Here is an 18,035-nt window from a genome sequence, read left to right as displayed (position 1 = left end):
GGTTTGTTGGTTTTTTATATATTCAGGCTCTAGCTAACTTCACTCTTTCCTTCCACCCACACACACTGACATTAATACAACTTTTGCAATTGACTTGAAGGACCAATATACATATATTTTATACTTTTATTTTAATGCTTCAATGTTTTTTTCCCCTTAGCAGGTTATAAATGCATACAGATTGGGGAGAGTTTGGAGTAATAGGGAGCCAAATGAAAAGTGCTTCTGGGAAATTGCTTATTTATATAAAGCTGATGAGAAAACAAATATTTTATGGGGAGCCCTGACTCTCTTAAAGGATATTTGGCTCAAGGACAGGGTACTTGCTGGAGGACAAATTTAGGTGTGTCTGGTATTGCACTGCTTTGTGCTGAGAGTGGAAAAACAACATCTATCAGGGACTTTTTATAATATATTTATTTTCTCTAAATGCCAGCAAGTGTTGGGAGTATACAGACTGATTATGTGTCCAGATTTCTGCTGTCACTGAGCCAATCAGACAATCAGGAAAATATATGTAAAATTTATATAAAACTGGGAGTCAGCTCATGTAACACAACTCCTTTCAAGGCTCAACAGGTGTAAATGTACCAGTGGAAAAGACAGGAGTGCTAAGAATCTCTGTAACTTCTGCACTAGGTGTGACCCCATCTGAAGGAGCAGAGTCATAGAAATCACAAGAACAAATGATAAAACAAAGGTGTTCCAGAAGATGTGGAAACAATCAACACAAAAAAGCAAAATTTACCATTTACTGTCTGATTTTCTGAAGGTGAGTGGCCAATACAGGCCATCCCACAAAGTGCCCAACTCTGTTACTGATAATATCTCAACTTACCCAACAGTAAAATGCTGTCAGAGTAGTTCAAATGTGTGATTTATTTGACACTGTGAATGCTTTAAAAATCTTGCTAATGATTTAAGAAAAAGACATGGAAACAGGCAGAAAAAATGAGCATTATCTAAAGTCAGTGTGAGTGTGGTGCCTTGACCCATTTAGACTATTAAGAAATATTCTGCATTAAAGTATTGAATATATATTTTCATTATGTATTGAGTGGCCAAAAATATCTTAAGAACCTTTTAAGGTAATGTATAATAACATCTCTTCCCCAAAAGTGGGTCAAGGCTTACGTAGTCTGCATTTCCAACGTGGGTCACTCTTAAAAGGAAAATCCCAATAGTACAGAAGGAGCTAACACAGCAAAAGGGTCCAAATCCTGTATTTTGTGATATCCTTTGACCTTGGTCTGCCCAAACTCAGAGCAACAGTCACAGGATGTGGTCTAATATATATTAATGGCAAATTATCTTGAAATAATTGTCTTCAGTGCTGCCAAAGTGCAATGATGGTGATGATGATGATGATGCTGTGTACTGGCAATTTTTTTTTTTTTTTTGCCTCCTGATAAAAACTCCCTATTTCCCATTAAAAGAGCAAGAAGAGGTGAGAGGAGGGAGGCTCCAGGTGACTGCCCACAGCACAGGGTGGTGTAAGAATAAAGGCATAACAAGCTCTGAACATAACATAACAAAGCACCTAATGGGATTAGCAGGGCTGAAAAGGGAAGGAGTGAGCAAAAGGTGCCACAAGATCCTCCACTTTTTCAATTAAGACCTTAATTCACATGCCTGTTATTAGTTGCAGGGAATTACAAAGCTGTAAATTACAAGGTAATTTGATGAGTTACAGGTGAATGGACATCAGATACAGGTTGAAACTAAAAGTAAGATATTGAGCAAATAAGCTTAAATAATGCCCTGTTTTGCATCTCACATCTCCCTTCTTGGACATTTTTTCCAGTGTTATTTCCAAACACTTAAGTTTCAGGAGCATTTCCTTAGTAGGCAAACATTCAGATATTCCAAGATATTCTAATACACTGAGGACATTTACTTTAAATCTTTTTTTTTTCTCTGTAAGGTGACAGTGGTTATCTCTTGAAAAATTGCCTAATCTCTTCCATGTTTTATCTCCAGATTCCCTCTGAACACTGTATCATTAGAAATTGTAATGAAACTCAAAAAGTGACCAGAATAGTAATTGACAGAAGACTTGGCACCTTCAAAATGAGACTTGGATGCTCAGATAAATGTGGTGGAACAGAGCTGAACTGCCCTTCATGTGAGTTCAGAGCAGTCCTGGTAGGTGTGAGGTTGTGTAATGCACCCATTAAACGTGCCTCATCTGGGAAGACGAAGGGGAAGCATTTTAATGAGTCAATCTAAATTGCTGAAGTAAATGACCATAATGATAGAGACTTGGAAAATTATGTGTGCTTAGATGTGGGACTGCAGCACAGCAGAGGAGGTGCTGGCTCTGGCTGTCACACAGACCTCCTGCATGCTGGCTCAGATGTGCCTTCTGAGCCTTCTGTGCCTTTACATTTCATCCTAGAACCACTTCAGTGTCAGGAAAATGGAAATTAGAGATGCCATCTTCCAGTGCTAAAGGGAAAAGTGGATTGCAGACCAGCAGAGTACAGTTTCAGGCAATAAATGGTTTCCAAGCTCTTCACTTCTCATGCCAAACAGGAGGTCTGGGCACTGTTTCCCCTCTCCTCCTGCTCAGCAAAGAAGAAAGTTCCAGCAAATGCAATAAAATTAGGTTCCTAATTTCCACTCCTTTGAGTTAGCCTGTAACAATATCCCTCTGTTAGGAACTCTGTCTTACAATCAGGTATCAACTTAAGGCACCCAAATTCTTTAATACCTCTTCTCTTGCCAAGTTCATCTTTGACCTGTAAGGTCAAACACCCTTTCCCAGACAAAACTCTATATTAATGAGAATGAGACATCATTTCTTGCACCACAAATTTAAAAGAGGGAAGGAAAACCTTTCAGCCATAGACTTTTCTGAACTAACAAGAATAGACTCAAAATTATTTAAGTATGAGAGACTAAAACAGTCAAGGTATTGCAGCTTTTCTGGGAAAGCTCATTTTAATGGACCTCATGTTCAGTTATGCACAGAATAAGCTCCTCTATGAATAGCATTAAAAGACTCACCTTTCTGTGGATTTCTGTCCTATATTTTCTATACATTCTCCTCAAAAATCTTGAAGTATCTCCAGCTTTTATTGTGCCAGGTTTTTGACCCCCTCACTGCAAGAAATGAGCACATGCTACACAAAGCTTGGCTTTGCCAGTTGTCCTGCTAATACACATATGCTGTCAGACCAGCTGGCTCCTGGCAAACAGCAGAGGTAAATGTCAGGTTCTTTCCTGTCCCTTGCTATGAGGAGAGCACAAAACTATCCCTGAACAGCACAGCAACAGAGCCCACTGACTGAGTTTTGTTTCAATAATCTCCAGTATAGTAAAAAAATAGCAACAAAAGGATCAGACACATAAGGGGAAAGAAGGAAGCCAGTTGTTCTTAATCTCTGATGAGAAATTTAAATTTTGTGGTTTTCATTTAAGTTTTCCCATCTTAATCCAAGCAGTGTTACACAACTGATGAACTGTCTTAGGAGCATTTTTTTTTTCTTCTATTAAGAAAAGTGTATTTATTTCTTACCAATGAGAAATGAAGGGCCAAATCATCAGATGGGAGAGAGCTGTGTTACTCCATTCAAGTAAGATTTACAACTGGCACATTCTGGTCTGCATATCTGCTTGTGTGAAAGGAAAATAAATCCTCCTACCTGATTCTGTCATGAGTATCTTGTTAGGGATCAAATTGACCTCCTCCTCCACCATTCACATTTGGGAGATTTTAGCCAGATCAGGTCCATCAGCAAAGTGAGAGGGTTGTGAAATAATGGGAGAATTGTGCTTTGACGTTTTGGGGGGGTCATGCACAGCTGTGGGATGAGCAAGGATGAATGTTACTCCTGGACTGATCATGGCTCAAGCTGCACCAAGGGAAATACAGGTTGGATATCAGGAAAAAGTTTTTCACAGAAAGAGTGATAAAGTTCTGGAATGGCTGCCCGGGGAGGTGGTGCAGTCACCATCCCTGGGTGTGTTTAACAAAGCCTGGATGTGGCACTGGGTGCCAGGGTTGAGTTGAAGTGTTGGGACTGGGTTGGGCTCGATGATCTTGAAGGTCTTTTCCAACCTGGTCATTCTGTGCATTCTGTGGTTCATAAACTGGGTAGAGAAAATGTGTGGAAAATGTTTTGCTGTAGGAAGAAAAATAATAAGGATTGTTCTTGCTCTGTGGACTGGCCAGGCTGGACAAAACCTCCAGGCTAATTGTGGCTGTTGAGCAGCCAGTGACACCACATGAAAAGAGCTTTAGCAAGGGAACAAAAGCGACACTGTTTTATCTTTACTGCTGATTAAAGTCTGTAACTATTGTAGCTACAAAATTATGCACATTTTAAACAAAAGCCTGCACCATGTCACAAGCAAGAAAAACAAGTCACAGGGTGCAAGGCAAAGCTTTTCTCTGAGGCACTGGTGGTTAACCAGTCCCTCTCCCACAGTGGCTGCAGTGTCATCTGAGCTGGGGACTCGCTGCCCTGTGCCAAGCAGTTGCCATAATACAGCTGTTTAACCCTTCCCTGTGCTCAGCTGAGCCACCAGAAATACCAAGCCTGGGGCAGAGAGAAGGGGTTTTAACTGATACTACCTCCATGGAAACATAGGTTCATCCCAAAATACCTCACCAGACCCCACACCTCCTCCAAACAGTTAAAAAAATCCCAAACCCAGAAGGCCAGACATTAAAAAAAAAAATTCAAACAAAAATAATCAATTACATCCTGTTAAAGAAAGGATTTAATACAGCAAAAAAACAAAAATCAGTCATAATTTTAAACAGGTACTAACAGATAAAGAGGTCTGGAGAAACTCTAGAGGGGTTTGCTCAGTATTAAATGATGATGAAACATCTGTACATTCCATCCATCACTGATTACGGGAAAGAACATTTGATTTGGCAAATTACAGAGAAGCTTAACCCTTCAGTTTTTACAGAGGGGGAAAAAAGAACAGGTTATACAGCTTTGAAAATATTCAATTTTTCTTTTGTGTACACAGAAGCAAATTTATGTACAGCTTTTTTGTGTGTACAAGGCTGTTTCTGAACAGCTACTCATTAAAAATATCAGTTTTACTCCTACCATGAAGAGCTTTCAAATATACCAAGGAAATGTGTTTTATTTTAAAAAGAAAATCATTTAATTAGATATAAATGCAGATTCAGATCCTACATATGAAAGGTTTGAGGTTTCATAGTGCCAACTCAAACCTGTTTTTAGAGCTGTAGTCCCAGCTTCAATTCCAGACCATTTTGCCTTCCTAAAGTTAATGTAGAACAAGAAATAACACTGATCCTCAGTGAATCTTTCCTATCCTGATCCATTTAATGTTTGTTCATGTTCATGCTCTGTTCATGTTTATTAACCCTTCAAAAAGCACCTTTCTTCACTGTGTTTCCACCAAAGCAATTAGAGGAAAACATCTGGCGACAAAACCCTTGCTAGAACAGGCAACTACAAAGGGCCACCTAATTTGGAGAGTTTTCAGTCTCATCCACAAAATAACAACAATCCTGAATTTTAAGCTGTCATAGAATTGTGGAATGGTTTGGGTTGGAAGGGACCATAAAGACTCAGCTAAATTCAACCCCCTGCTATGGGCAGGGACAGCTTCCACTAGCCCAGGATGTCCAAGCCCTGTCCAGCCTGGTCTTGGAGACTTCCAGGGATCCAGGGGCAGCCACAGCTTCTCTGGGCACCCTGTGCCAGGGCCTCCCCACCCTCACAGCCAAAAATTTATTCCCAATATCCCATCTAACCCTGCCCTGTGTCACTTTAAGTTACCCCACAGCCAAATCTTCGACTACGAGCCAAAAGTCAGTCCTAGCCCAAATATCACTAACTGTGTCTCTAGAAGCTGCTGCCTTAAATCTCTTCAAGATGCAAAGTCTGATTGCTCTTTGCTCAAGCTGACACTGCTGCTTGCAATTCCCTTTCAATCTGAATAAAGGCCATGGTACAGGGGCAAGGTTGTAGCAAAGGCATTTTGGGGAGCCTCAGAAGAGCATCCCCTCAAAGCAATTGCCAGCTATGTTCTCCACTTCTACCACGTTCAAAAGACAAAAGTCACTTTGAGAACTTGAATCAGGGTCTAACATTTCCAAAATGCACAGCAAAGCAAGAAGTGTCATTCACTCAAGCCATCACTGAAATGTTTCTAATTACATCCCTGACTAATTACATCACTGTGCCCCTTTTAAGTAGTGGTTTTAAAAGTGCAACCCTTGGCTTAAAATTGATTCCTTGTTTTTAGGCAGTTCTTCCTATCAACTTGAACCAACAGTGTTTAATCAGGTGATAAGTTTTCAAACAGAATTGCTGGTTATAGTCTCAAACCTGCAAAGTGCTGCAGGATCAGAGGGGGAAGGGACAATAAAAATATTTTAAAAAATGACTGGATCATTCAGCTAGGAATAATTAGTGCAGTTATTTTATATGATATCCTAAGGATATACTGAAACTCGCTGTCCTTTGAGTAATACCAGAAAAGGACACTGCAGATCCCAATTGAAAATAGGCCAGAAATTTGAGATCATTGCTCCCCACCAGCATTTCTGCCAGTGAATGAGACATTTCCATACAGCTGGAAGCCCTGAGTCTCCAAAAATTGTCATATAATCCATTTGAGAAGCACTGGAGACACAGCTAATGCTGTGCCATTATCTTTTGCTTAAATAATTTTGCTCTGATGGCATGAAGAAGCCAAACGTCCCTGGAAGTGTCCAAGGCCAGGCTGGACAGGGCTTGGAGCAACCTGGGCTAGTGGAAGGTGTCCCTGCCCATGACAGGGGGTGGAACGAGATGATTTTTAAACTCTCTTCCAACCCAAATCATTCTTTGATTCCATCACAGCTTAAAATTCAGGATCATTGTTATTTTGTGGATACAAGACTGAAAACTCCCAAAATTGGATGGCCCTTTGTAGTTGCCTGTTCTGGTGGCACAACCACAACCAGTTCTGTTTGGTTTTCTCTCCCACCCTCATCTCCCAACAGCAGCCACGTGCAGTCAACTCACTATTCCTCAAGTAATTGCATACTGATGGCCCAGAAGGTTTGGGAGCTATTTAAAACACACCAACCATACCAAAAGGTGATTTTTCCTGCCCAAACCATCTCCAACATTTTTCAGGCCCTTAAAGTGACACCTTAACTAATTTTTCTGATGTTTAACGTCTTGCTAAAGGCCTAAACTAATGGGTACAGATAAATCCTTGAAGGAATACATCTTCTCTTGCCAACATTCTTGGTAAAATTTATGTTCTTGTTAATAGTTTTGTACTTAGACATTAAACAACCCTTAAGTGCTCCCACTTGGCTGGATAAATAAGGTTTTTGTTCATGTGAATATTTCTGTTCAGCATATTTGTTGAGAGATACCTGACCCAAGTTTAAATCTGGAAAGGACAGGAAAATTACAACAATTTTATCCTTTCCTGGAGTTTGGTTTGGACTATGAATAAAAAATCCACATTAAGGTCCAAATATTTTTGTGGCAGGTGTTGCACAAACATTAAATGGAGGCATCATTGCCCAGCAAACTTTATAGAGTAAAACAAAAACACATGAAATTGGACATAAAGTCTGAATTTGCACATAAATGTATATAGTAAAGTATTAAAACATTTTGTGGTCCATTTATGTCTCTGAGAATGGGAAACTTTTCTATCAAATCTTTTTGATTAAAATAAAAAGCTGAATCATATCAAGCAAAATATGTGCATAATGTTTCAAAAAAAGAAAGAGAATGCTGAAAAGGATAATTTCAAACCAAAAGTAGTGTTTAAAAAGTCAATTTCTTTATAGTTAAAGATAGAGTTTAAGAAAGAATTCTAATTACTTTGTTTAAGGTCAAACAAATACTCTTTCAAGTCAAATCATTTAATCTTTCTTTTCATTTTTTGCCAGGCTGATTACAAATGAAAGTAAAATGAATTATCACAAGAAAATATTTCAGTCCACAGACAATAACAAAAGTGAAATGAGGTAATTAGGCATTTCTAGTATTTTTGTTGCTGTTAATACAGGATGGAGGTTGGAAGTAAACAAGTAGCAAATGGAAAACATGAGTAGGTTAAATGAGAAAAAAAGAGCTATAAACCAGTATTTAAAGAAAGATAAGGTAATAGATTTTTGAATTTTAATATGATACTTTTGCATTTGATGAGAAGTCCAAGGGACAGTGTGGAGATCCAGGATGAATTGACAGCTGGACAGAAAAGTTTGAGAATGCTGGGAAAGATCAGAGTCCTGATGAGTTAATGGATCAAAAATCTGGAGTTGAGAACTGCTGGGGTGTGAGCACAAAGCCAAGAAACCACTCCCTGCTGGAGAGGTGCACTGAGGGCTCCAGCTGAGCCATCCTGGTTTGGGCAACTTCCCCCAAATTTAAGGTTGGGGTCTTCTCGAAACCAGTGAGTGACAGGACAAGAGGAAACAGCCTCAGATTGTACCAGGAGGGCTCCTGCTGAGCCATCCTGGTTTGGGCAACTTCCCCCAAATTTAAGGTTGGGGTCTTCTCGAAACCAGTGAGTGACAGGACAAGAGGAAATGGCCTTGGATTGTACCAGGAGCTTTAATTTGGGTAATGGGGAAAATTTCTTCACCCAAAGGGTTTTCCAGCCCTGGCACAGCTGCCCAGGGCAGTTTGGAGTCCCCATCCCTGGAGGAATTTAAAAGCCATGAGGATGTGGCCCTTGGGGACATGGTCAGTGGTGGCCTTGGCAGTGCTGGGGGAATGGTTGGACTTGATGATCTTAGAGGGTTTTTGCAACCCTAATGATTTTATACGAGAAGTACCAATACAAAATATAATGGATATAAATGTGCCTCGTTTGTTTTCCTCATGTTCTCATCCAGTTTTCCTGTCAAAAGCCCCATAGGCATTAAGCCACCCTGGGTGGTACATGAGGCACAAGGTCTCAACTCACTTTCCAAAGTAATTCTTATTTGCCAAAGGGGAGAAAAAGTTTAAAACCTTTATTTCCAGGACTGTTTCTGTGCTACCTGAAATCTACAGTGTGATCTGTCTGTTATTTCCCATTACCACACCTATGTGGAAAAAAGCCTCATTAAAGAGGCTGTTTTACTTCCTGCGTTTCAGATATTCAGAGTTTGACATTGCTTTGCTGCTGTGTGGACAAAGATTATAGTGTTCAAAAGCCATGCTCACCCCTGGATAATTTGCTTGTCTTTATTGCAGTAAATTTGTATATTGATCTTTATTACAGTATCATCTAACAGGATGTTTAGCATCCACACACTGTCATGCAGGGCTCTGCACAGCTATGAGGGAAGAATGCAGAGTAGGTATTATACCACACAGGAAACAATATATTTCTATTTTACGCATGTAATTTATGTTTATATGTAATAAAGAATTATATGTGCCTGAAGAAGGAATTTTCCTGATATCCAATTGACTGTAACACTTAGAAAATATTTCTCCTGGTGGGTGGGGTGTTTTTTTTCCAATTGTCCTTTCATGATTCCTTTTTCCTCTCATATATTAATTTTGTTGGCAAATTTCTCAGAATTTCCCTGAGATGAATTTTTCTGCCTATTACACACCTCTACTTTTTTTTTTTTTTTAATAATAGTCTCACACTTGTTAGCATTTGGAAGGATATCATAATAGCAGAGCAGCCATGCTGTTTTCATTGGCCATTTCAATGAAGAAAAATAGGCTGTGTGTGACATAACAAATAGACATAGAAGAAAAATTAAGTCCTATTTCTCAGAGGAACATCTAAAAGTGAGCCTATATATATAGGCTTAAGTCATCTAAATGACTTGATGCATATTTTTATTTTAGTATCTGCAGGAAGATGGATCCCAGCCCATTAAAACTAAAATTTCCAAGAAGACAGGCACTCTGATGTATCATCTGTCAAGGTAAAGGGACTAAGAACCTCTAGCTGACTGATATGATGGATTTTCACTTTCCTACTTACTTCAAGAAGGAAGAAAGTGTGGAGCTGAACAGCTGGTAACATTTGCTAAAAGATTATGGTGCTGAGATTCTGATTTAAATTTGACTTTTTGGTCGTAAACACATGAACAACACATGAAATGTTCTTATTCCTTAGGATATTTTCACTGGAAAAGGGTGATTCAACTTCTTCCTCTATAAAACCTATATAGGATTAAAGAGCAAAGAGGTCTCCAGCTGAAAAAAAAGACATCTATTTCCTGGAAAAGGAAGTCATGCAAGAGGCTCAAAGCTTTCTTTAGGGTAGCTGCTACCACCTTCTGTAAGACTGTTGAAACACATGTAAATGAGAAGTTTAAAAGTATATATATAGAAATATTTGGCAATATAATGAGACTCTTCCCTACATTGTCCCCGCTAGGTTTAGAGGTACAAGACTTTCCTGGTGTACATTTGCAGGACAACCACGTGAAAATATCTCTGGCTACTCCACCATATGATGTAAATTTGGAAATATTTTAGCAGTGATGTGAAACAAGCCCACAAGCTGTCACAAATACTGTCAGCACCTCTTGTATGTGCAAATAAAGAGAATATCCCATGGTATTTGCAGCCTTTGCCCAATAAGGACGTAAACTTTGTGAGTTATTTTGGCAAATTTCAGAGCAAAAAATTGGCTCACTAAAGGCAGACCAGGACTCCCAAACTTGTTCAGTTAAAAGCAAATCAATCAATCAATCAATTCATAGTGTTTTCTGAGCTTTGTCATCAGACTTGGTCTATCAAAAAGCCATCCAGAAGTGAAAAGCTGAAGCAGCATGTGAAACTCTGATAAATTATAGAATCATTTAGTAGAAAAGACAGCTAAGATCATAGAGGAATACTATTTTAGTGGTTTTCTGAGAGGAGTCTGTAAACCAAATGTGAACAAAATCCATCAGAACTCTGTAAAACCTAAATAATATCTGGATAATAAATGGGGTAAGTGATCAGACTGCACCCCTACATCATTCATCAACAAGAGCTTTCACTGATAAAAAAATAATATCAATAAAACACTGATTTCACAGAACATTGTGAACCCTTTGGTGAGGTGGCCTGATTTGAGCTGCAGAAACTTCAATAAAACCAGGGAAACCATACAAATAGGAGCAGAAAATATGTCAGATATTTCAGATATGAAACCACGCCTTGCAAAGTAGTGAGTCCAAAACAGTGTTTAGATTTATAGAGGTTTCGAAAGCCTTTTTTACAGCCAAAGACGGAACAATATTGATTTGTTTAGTTTATCTGAGGAAAGATTATGATTAAGTCACCTTCTAATCTATAAGTAGGAACACGGAGAGAAGACTTCTGATAATGGAAAGCTCTTTAATCTGGCTGACAGAAGCATGGCAAAAGCCAACGGACAAAATCACTTAAATTATTTTGGAAATGAAACACACATTTTAAAACCATGGGGATTCTGCGTAACAGATTACTAAAGCAACTTATTGATTACCCATCATTTTGAGTCCTTGGGTTTTGTTTTTTTTTAAGAGTCCTAATGTTGTCAGAAGTTACAGCCTTGATGCAAGAAGCGCTCTGTGAAAGTGCATGAACTGCACCAGTTTCAAATAAAGTGAATGTGTTGGTTTTTTCTGAGTATATAACCCGTAAATCTTCAATATTAGGCCATAGTGATGCACATCTGTAGCTTCTGAGATAAGTTGTATCATCCTTTGAGGAAAAATAAACTTCATAGTTGATAATTCTATTATTTTCTTTTCATTTAATGACATCTCCCAGTCTAGTTGGCTGGCTTGTGCCTGTTGGAAAGGAAAGTTGGTGTTATTTAACACTTCCAAAACATATGGCTCTGGGCTTCATTTTGTACACTACAGCTTACAGATTCCAAGAATTAATATCTTGTGTCCATCATTCTCCCACACACATGACTTGTTCTTTTTTTTTTTAGTTGTCCCTGATATTTTTTAAGAAATACAGAAAACTTCCTAGAGAGCAGCAGCACCTAAATACTCTTATAATCTTCATTTTTCTGCTATATTGGGTTGTTTATGCATCTATTGCTGCAGCTGAAGTTTTGCATGTGGTTTTAAAAGTTTCAAGTGGGACCAATATTTGTGGGAATATTACAGGATATTGCTAAAAATATATATTGACAGATCAGTTTAGTGAGCAAGAGGGAAGAATTTGACAGCATTTTCTAATACCTGTAAATTATAGTTTCTTTGTTTAGTAAAAAAAAAAAAAAATTAAGATAGGATGATTTCACATAGCAAAGCAAATATAGACACCAAGCTATAAAGGGGGTGTGTGGAAGGTGTCATAAATTGTGCTCATCAAGCACTGGAAGACTTGAGCAGAGGTTTTGTAGCAGAAATGTTCAGGGAGGGCATATCAGTCCTAGTAAATAGAATTGGTGAGAAGTGATTTTTGACAAATAATGCAGGAACTGGCAGTAATTTTAACAAACAGTTCTGCTGGCTGGGAGTGACTCACTCCAGCACAGTAAAGACTTTGTTGTTAAAAGTACTTACACTCACATTAGGAGCCTGAAATCATCCCAGACATAATGGCCCACATTGAAAGAGCAGGAAACATTAAACAGATTGTCCAATCCAGAGAAAATAATCATAGGAAAATTTATTGAAAGGCAGTTCACCAAATAGCTTATCCTGCAGTTCAGTCCAGTGGGTTTTGCTCCCCTCATACCAAGACTCCCGCCTGTGATTTCAACTCAACAGCATGACTCTGTAAAATAGGTCTTTCCAAGACTACAAAACTAGGAGAGATTTTGGGGCAAGGACTGCGTGAAGATAGAAGCAACAATAAAACCCTTGTTCTGTAAAGAGGAGGGAAACCAGTGCAGCAGCAGCATGATTCATCCTCCTTAACTTCAGCCATCCAAAAGGTAGGTGTGGAATCAAAGTTAGTCATTCCTTTTTTGTCACTTGTGGAGGAAGATGTATCCTGCCTGCTTCAGAGAACTACTTTGGGAACTGCTATTTAGGAAGACTTCCCTCTCTCCATTGCCATGGAGGATACCCAGGGGAACAGCCAGCAGAAAGCAACATCTTCCAACCTAAATCCAGACACAGGACTGCTCTATCTCCAGGTTGCCAAGAGAAGCTGTGGCTGTGCCATCCCTGGGATTGTCCAGGGCCAGGTTGCACAGGGCTTGGAGCAACCTGGGATAGTGGAAGGTGTCCCTGGTTGTGGCAGGGGTTGGAATGAGATGATATTTAAGGTCTCTTCCAACCCAAACCATCCTGTGATTCTCAGAAGTCCCTTCATAAAGCCCACTTTGCTGAAACCAAGGCTCTGTAATTCACTCTCTCCAAGGTGTATGCACAAAGGAGTGTTGGTTTCAGTGCCTACACAAGGTTCAGTAAAATAACCAGATAGAAGAGATATCAGGAGATAAGCAGAGGCAAAGTAAAATTAATCACAAGACCTCAAGAATCACACTTGGCATCTTCAGCCCATAGCAAAAAAATCCCAAATGCCCCACATTCCTAATCTCAATGAATTGAGGCAAGGTAAAAAATTGTGTTCACATGAGATGATTTAACAAATATACTGTCCCAGCTGCTGAGGGTTCAGGGGGGAAAAAAAAGTAAAAATTAGCAATGAAAGTATAAAAATGGAATGAAAGAGAAGTTCAGACTGGCATTGCATTAGATCATCATGGGAAAGGAACAGGAAAACTGTGGCAGCACTGAGACATCCCTGGGGTGGTTAAAAACCACTTGGGGACATGGTTTAGTGGTGGCCTGGGCAGTGCTGGGGAAATTGTTGGACTTGATGACCTTAGAGGACTTTTCCAACCTAAATGATTCTGTGATTTCCTTTTTTAACAGCTCTCTGCTTCAGAATGATTTACTGCAGGGTTTGTATTGATTTACAATTATTAGACAGTTATTGTAATTTATGTTGATAAAGCAATAAGGCAGTACTGAAAATATTTATTAAATATGAGAAACTTTGTAGCATTTAGATATTAATCAAAGTTGATCATCTACAGTATATGTGCTAATAAACCATTAGTGAATATTTAACCTGCAAACACAATGAAAAAATCTGATTGATTACCTCCTTCAGGAACAGAGGGACTTTGTGGAAATTTTGAATTATTTAAATTGTGACACAGCACAGGATTTAGGAGTGGGAAGCAATTTTACTGTGAGATTTTCTTTTGTAGTTGCTGAGTTCCTGATAAAAAGAGTGATGGAACTAATTTTGTTTCTTGTTGATTTAAACATTAGCAATCCTGGGGTTTGCAGAAACATTGAAGATAGTTTTAAGGGTGAGTCAGATACTCTACTGTATAATGGAATCATTGGCCTTCTTTGAAAATCAAATGTTCCTGATAAAAAGAGTGATGGAACTAATTTCGTTTCTTGTTGATTTAAACATCAGCAATCCCGGGGTTTGCAAAAACATTGAAGATAGTTTTAAGGGTGAGTCAGATACTATATTGTATAATGGAATCATTTGCCTTCTTTGAAAATCAAACAATAAAATAATATAAAATGATATGCAGTTGATCATCTACAGTATATGTGCTAATAAACCATTAGTGAATATTTAACCTGCAAACACAATGAAAAAATCTGATTGATTACCTCCTTCAGGAACAGAGGGACTTTGTGGAAATTTTGAATTATTTAAATTGTGACACAGCACAGGATTTAGGAGTGGGAAGCAATTTTACTGTGAGATTTTCTTTTGTAGTTGCTGAGTTCCTGATAAAAAGAGTGATGGAACTAATTTTGTTTCTTGTTGATTTAAACATTAGCAATCCTGGGGTTTGCAGAAACATTGAAGATAGTTTTAAGGGTGAGTCAGATACTCTACTGTATAATGGAATCATTGGCCTTCTTTGAAAATCAAATAATAAAATAATATAAAATGATATGCATAATAAAATAAAAAAAGAAAGCCCCCAGTAACTCGGGCTTCTCAGCACTTTGTTGCAGAAGTCAGAGAAGTATTAGGGGTCAGTTTAGCATTTGCCTAAGAGACCTGATTAATTGGAGATTAAATGATTGTTTGTTCAGCAAATGGTGCAGAAGACTGGGCATGCTTCCCTAACCAGCTGAGCCAGGCTTTGCTAGGCACATCTCCAGGCTAGGGGACACTTCTCATGCTCACCCTGTCCTTGGAAAGGTGGAGGGATGCTGGAAGGGACACAGCCTGGAAAGGAGTTAATCCATTAAAGCCTCCTGGTTGATTAATTTTCTGCTTCAACTCATTTAGATTCTCATTCTGCTGATTGTTTCCTCTCAGGGAGGGCATTTGTGGAAAGGTTATCAACTTCTTGGAAGGACATAGCAAAGCCTCCAAGCACAAACCTAGCCTACTTTTCCAAATAAACAGCTGCAGACAAATCCTGGCTTCATTGATGGGAATGGAATTTTTCAGAGAAACACAGAATGGTTGGGGTTGGAAGGAACCTCTAAGATCATTTAGTCCAACCACTGAAGCAGGTTTTGAATATCTCCAATGAAAAAGACTCCACAACCTCTCCAGACAGTCTGCTCCAGTGCTGTTACTCTCACAGGATAAATTATTTTCCTCATATTCAGGTGGAATTTCCCATGCTTCAGTTTATGCCCACTCCCCATGGTCCTGTTGCTGAGCACCATAGAAAAAAGTCTGGCACCTTCCTCTTGACACCCACCATTAAGATATTTGCATGCATTGATAAATCCACTCTCACATGTCTCTTCTTGTGGCTGAACAGCCTCAGCTCTCTCAGCCTTGCACTGTAAGGGACATGCTCCAGTCCCCTCTTCATCATCTCCAGGAGCTCCAGGTTCCTCCTGTCCTGAGGAGCAGAATTGCACACAGCACTTCAGATGTGGAATCTGGAATGTGGCTGAGCAGAGGGGCAGGATCACCTCCCTTAACCTCCTGGAAATTCTCTAATAAATCCCAGGATCCTGTTGGCCTTATTGGCACAAGGACATACTGCTTGCCATGGACACTTCTTGTTCAGCACAACCCCAAGTCCTTCTCCCCAGAGCTGCTCCATCAGGTCACCCCCAGCTTGAGCTGGTGCCTGGGGTTGTTCCCCTCAGGTGCAGGACCCTGCGTTTGAATTTCAGAACTTTGTTAAAATTCAGGAATTTTTTTTTTTTTTTTTTTCCTAACAGAGGAATCAAGCACCAATTGCTTTTCGGACAACATTCCACTGGTAAAATAAACGTACCTGATGTTTGTTGGATATTTTCTTAGTTCTTCACATATCACAGAATTCCAGAATGGCTTGGCTTGGAAGGGACCTTGAAGATCATCCACTTCCAATCCCCCTACCATGAGCAGGGACACCTTCCACTAGCCCAGGATGCTTCAAGCCCTGTCTGACCTAGGCTTGGACACTTGAAGGGATCCAGGGACAGCCACAGCTTCTCCAGGCACCCTGTGCCAGAGCTCATCATCCTCACAGGGAAGGGTTTCTGGTGCTCAGGGTTATTCTTCCCCAGGTACAGGACTCTGCTATTGCATTTGCAGGGTGCCTCGATGAAGGAGGAATGATGCATCTGACTCCATGTACTCAGAGGTTAATTTATTACTTTATGATACTGTAATTCACAGCAGAATCCAATGAAACAATCACCTGTGGATAAACAATCTCCAAACACATTCCAAAGAAGCAAACACAGGAGAAGCAAATAAGGTAAGAATTGTTTTCCTTTTTCTCTGAGGCTTCCCAGGAGAAAAATGCTGGGTGAAGGGATTTTTCAGAAAATATGAATGTGACACTCTGCATTTGCCTTTCTTGAGATTCACTGGGTTTCTCTTTACCCGACTCTCCAGCCTTTCCAAAGTCCTGCTGAATGGCCCCACAACCTCCAGGTGGATCAGCCACTCCTCCCAGTTCTGTATCATCAGCAAACATGTTCAGGGGACACTGTCCCTTCATCCAGCTCACTGCTGAACAAAGAGAACAGGACTGAAGCCAGCACTGGCCCTTGAGGCACAGCACTACCTATAAGCCTCCAAGTGGACTCTGCCACTAGACACAACCCTCTGGGCTCAATGAAAGTGGTCAGTGAAGACCAAAAGTTGGCCTTAAGCAAAATGTTTCAGCCCTGAGCAATGTGTGTATCAGAAGCAGTAAAAATTGGTTGCTTTTTAATTAGGACTGGGGAAAGGAGGAAATGGGCCATAACACACCATGTTCGGCATGGGTGGGACATGCAATGAAAATCCAGTTGCAGTAGGAAACTGCTTTCAGCAGGAGAGCATAATATGAGGTGTGAAACATGAAGCTTTGTAGATAGGAAGTCTCACTACACAGAAGTTAGATGTAATTACCAAAGGAAATTATAACATTATGGCAGAGACCAAGGACATGTATGATGCATTATGAGAAAGATCAGACTGAACTGCAAGGGCTTCCCTTAAACTGTCTTAATTTAAGGTTATTTAAAACTTCCCCCAACACCTTATTTAGATTGGCTGCAAAAGTACACTGAGTGTTAAAAATTTCTTCTCTAAAGTTTTGATCTGTGAGCCATTAATATTTCCCTTAATTTAGCTTGTGTGCTATTTAAAAATCAGAATTGCCTCCCTATGGAAATGGATTTCTTGGAGGTAGTTATTCCATTACAGGGGATGATTATTTTGTTGTTCCCCACCACTCCACCAGTTTACACCGCCAGACTATTCTGCTTACTCACAGGAATGAATCTTCACAAGGATTTTAAAATCCCAATCACAATATTGATACAAAATACTTTCCATTCTTCCTAGGTATTCATGGCACACACTGTAACAATCCATCTGTTACCAGCACCCTGCTCTGCAGAATGTTTAAACTGTGTGAATTAGGAGTAAAAATGGGTAGGATTTCTTTCTTTCACTATACCTGTGATTTGCTTAGCACAGTGAGCACGGGAGGAAGGAGAAAATAGCTTGGCTGATGTGTAGGTTTTGAATTTTTAATATTTTTGACTATTATTGTTAATATTGTCAGCTGTGCTGCCCCAGGAGTACATGAGATAATAATATAGCCAAGCATAACTGTTAGCAGAGCTCTGATTTTAAAATACTTAAAATAGAGATGTTCTGCTATAGTTTCTCTGAGGACCCTTCTCGTAGGTG

At 39.5% G+C, this 18,035-nt stretch overlaps 1 long non-coding RNA gene across 1 annotated transcript; it reads left to right on the top strand.

Moving 5' to 3' along the window:
* Nucleotides 1-540: 540 nt before the first annotated feature.
* On the top strand, nucleotides 541-11,670 carry LOC120509604. The gene is made up of 3 exons (XR_005629301.1): nucleotides 541-772; nucleotides 1,981-2,145; nucleotides 9,804-11,670. It is a non-coding gene; the product is annotated as an uncharacterized LOC120509604 (long non-coding RNA).
* The last annotated feature ends 6,365 nt before the right edge of the window (nucleotides 11,671-18,035 follow it).

This window comes from Passer montanus, unplaced genomic scaffold (assembly GCF_014805655.1).
Source record: "Passer montanus isolate IOZ18808 unplaced genomic scaffold, ASM1480565v1 scaffold109, whole genome shotgun sequence".
Classification (NCBI taxonomy): domain Eukaryota; kingdom Metazoa; phylum Chordata; class Aves; order Passeriformes; family Passeridae; genus Passer; species Passer montanus.
The sequence above is the reverse complement of the archived record's forward strand: the minus strand, read 5'-3'. Positions and strand labels throughout refer to the sequence as shown.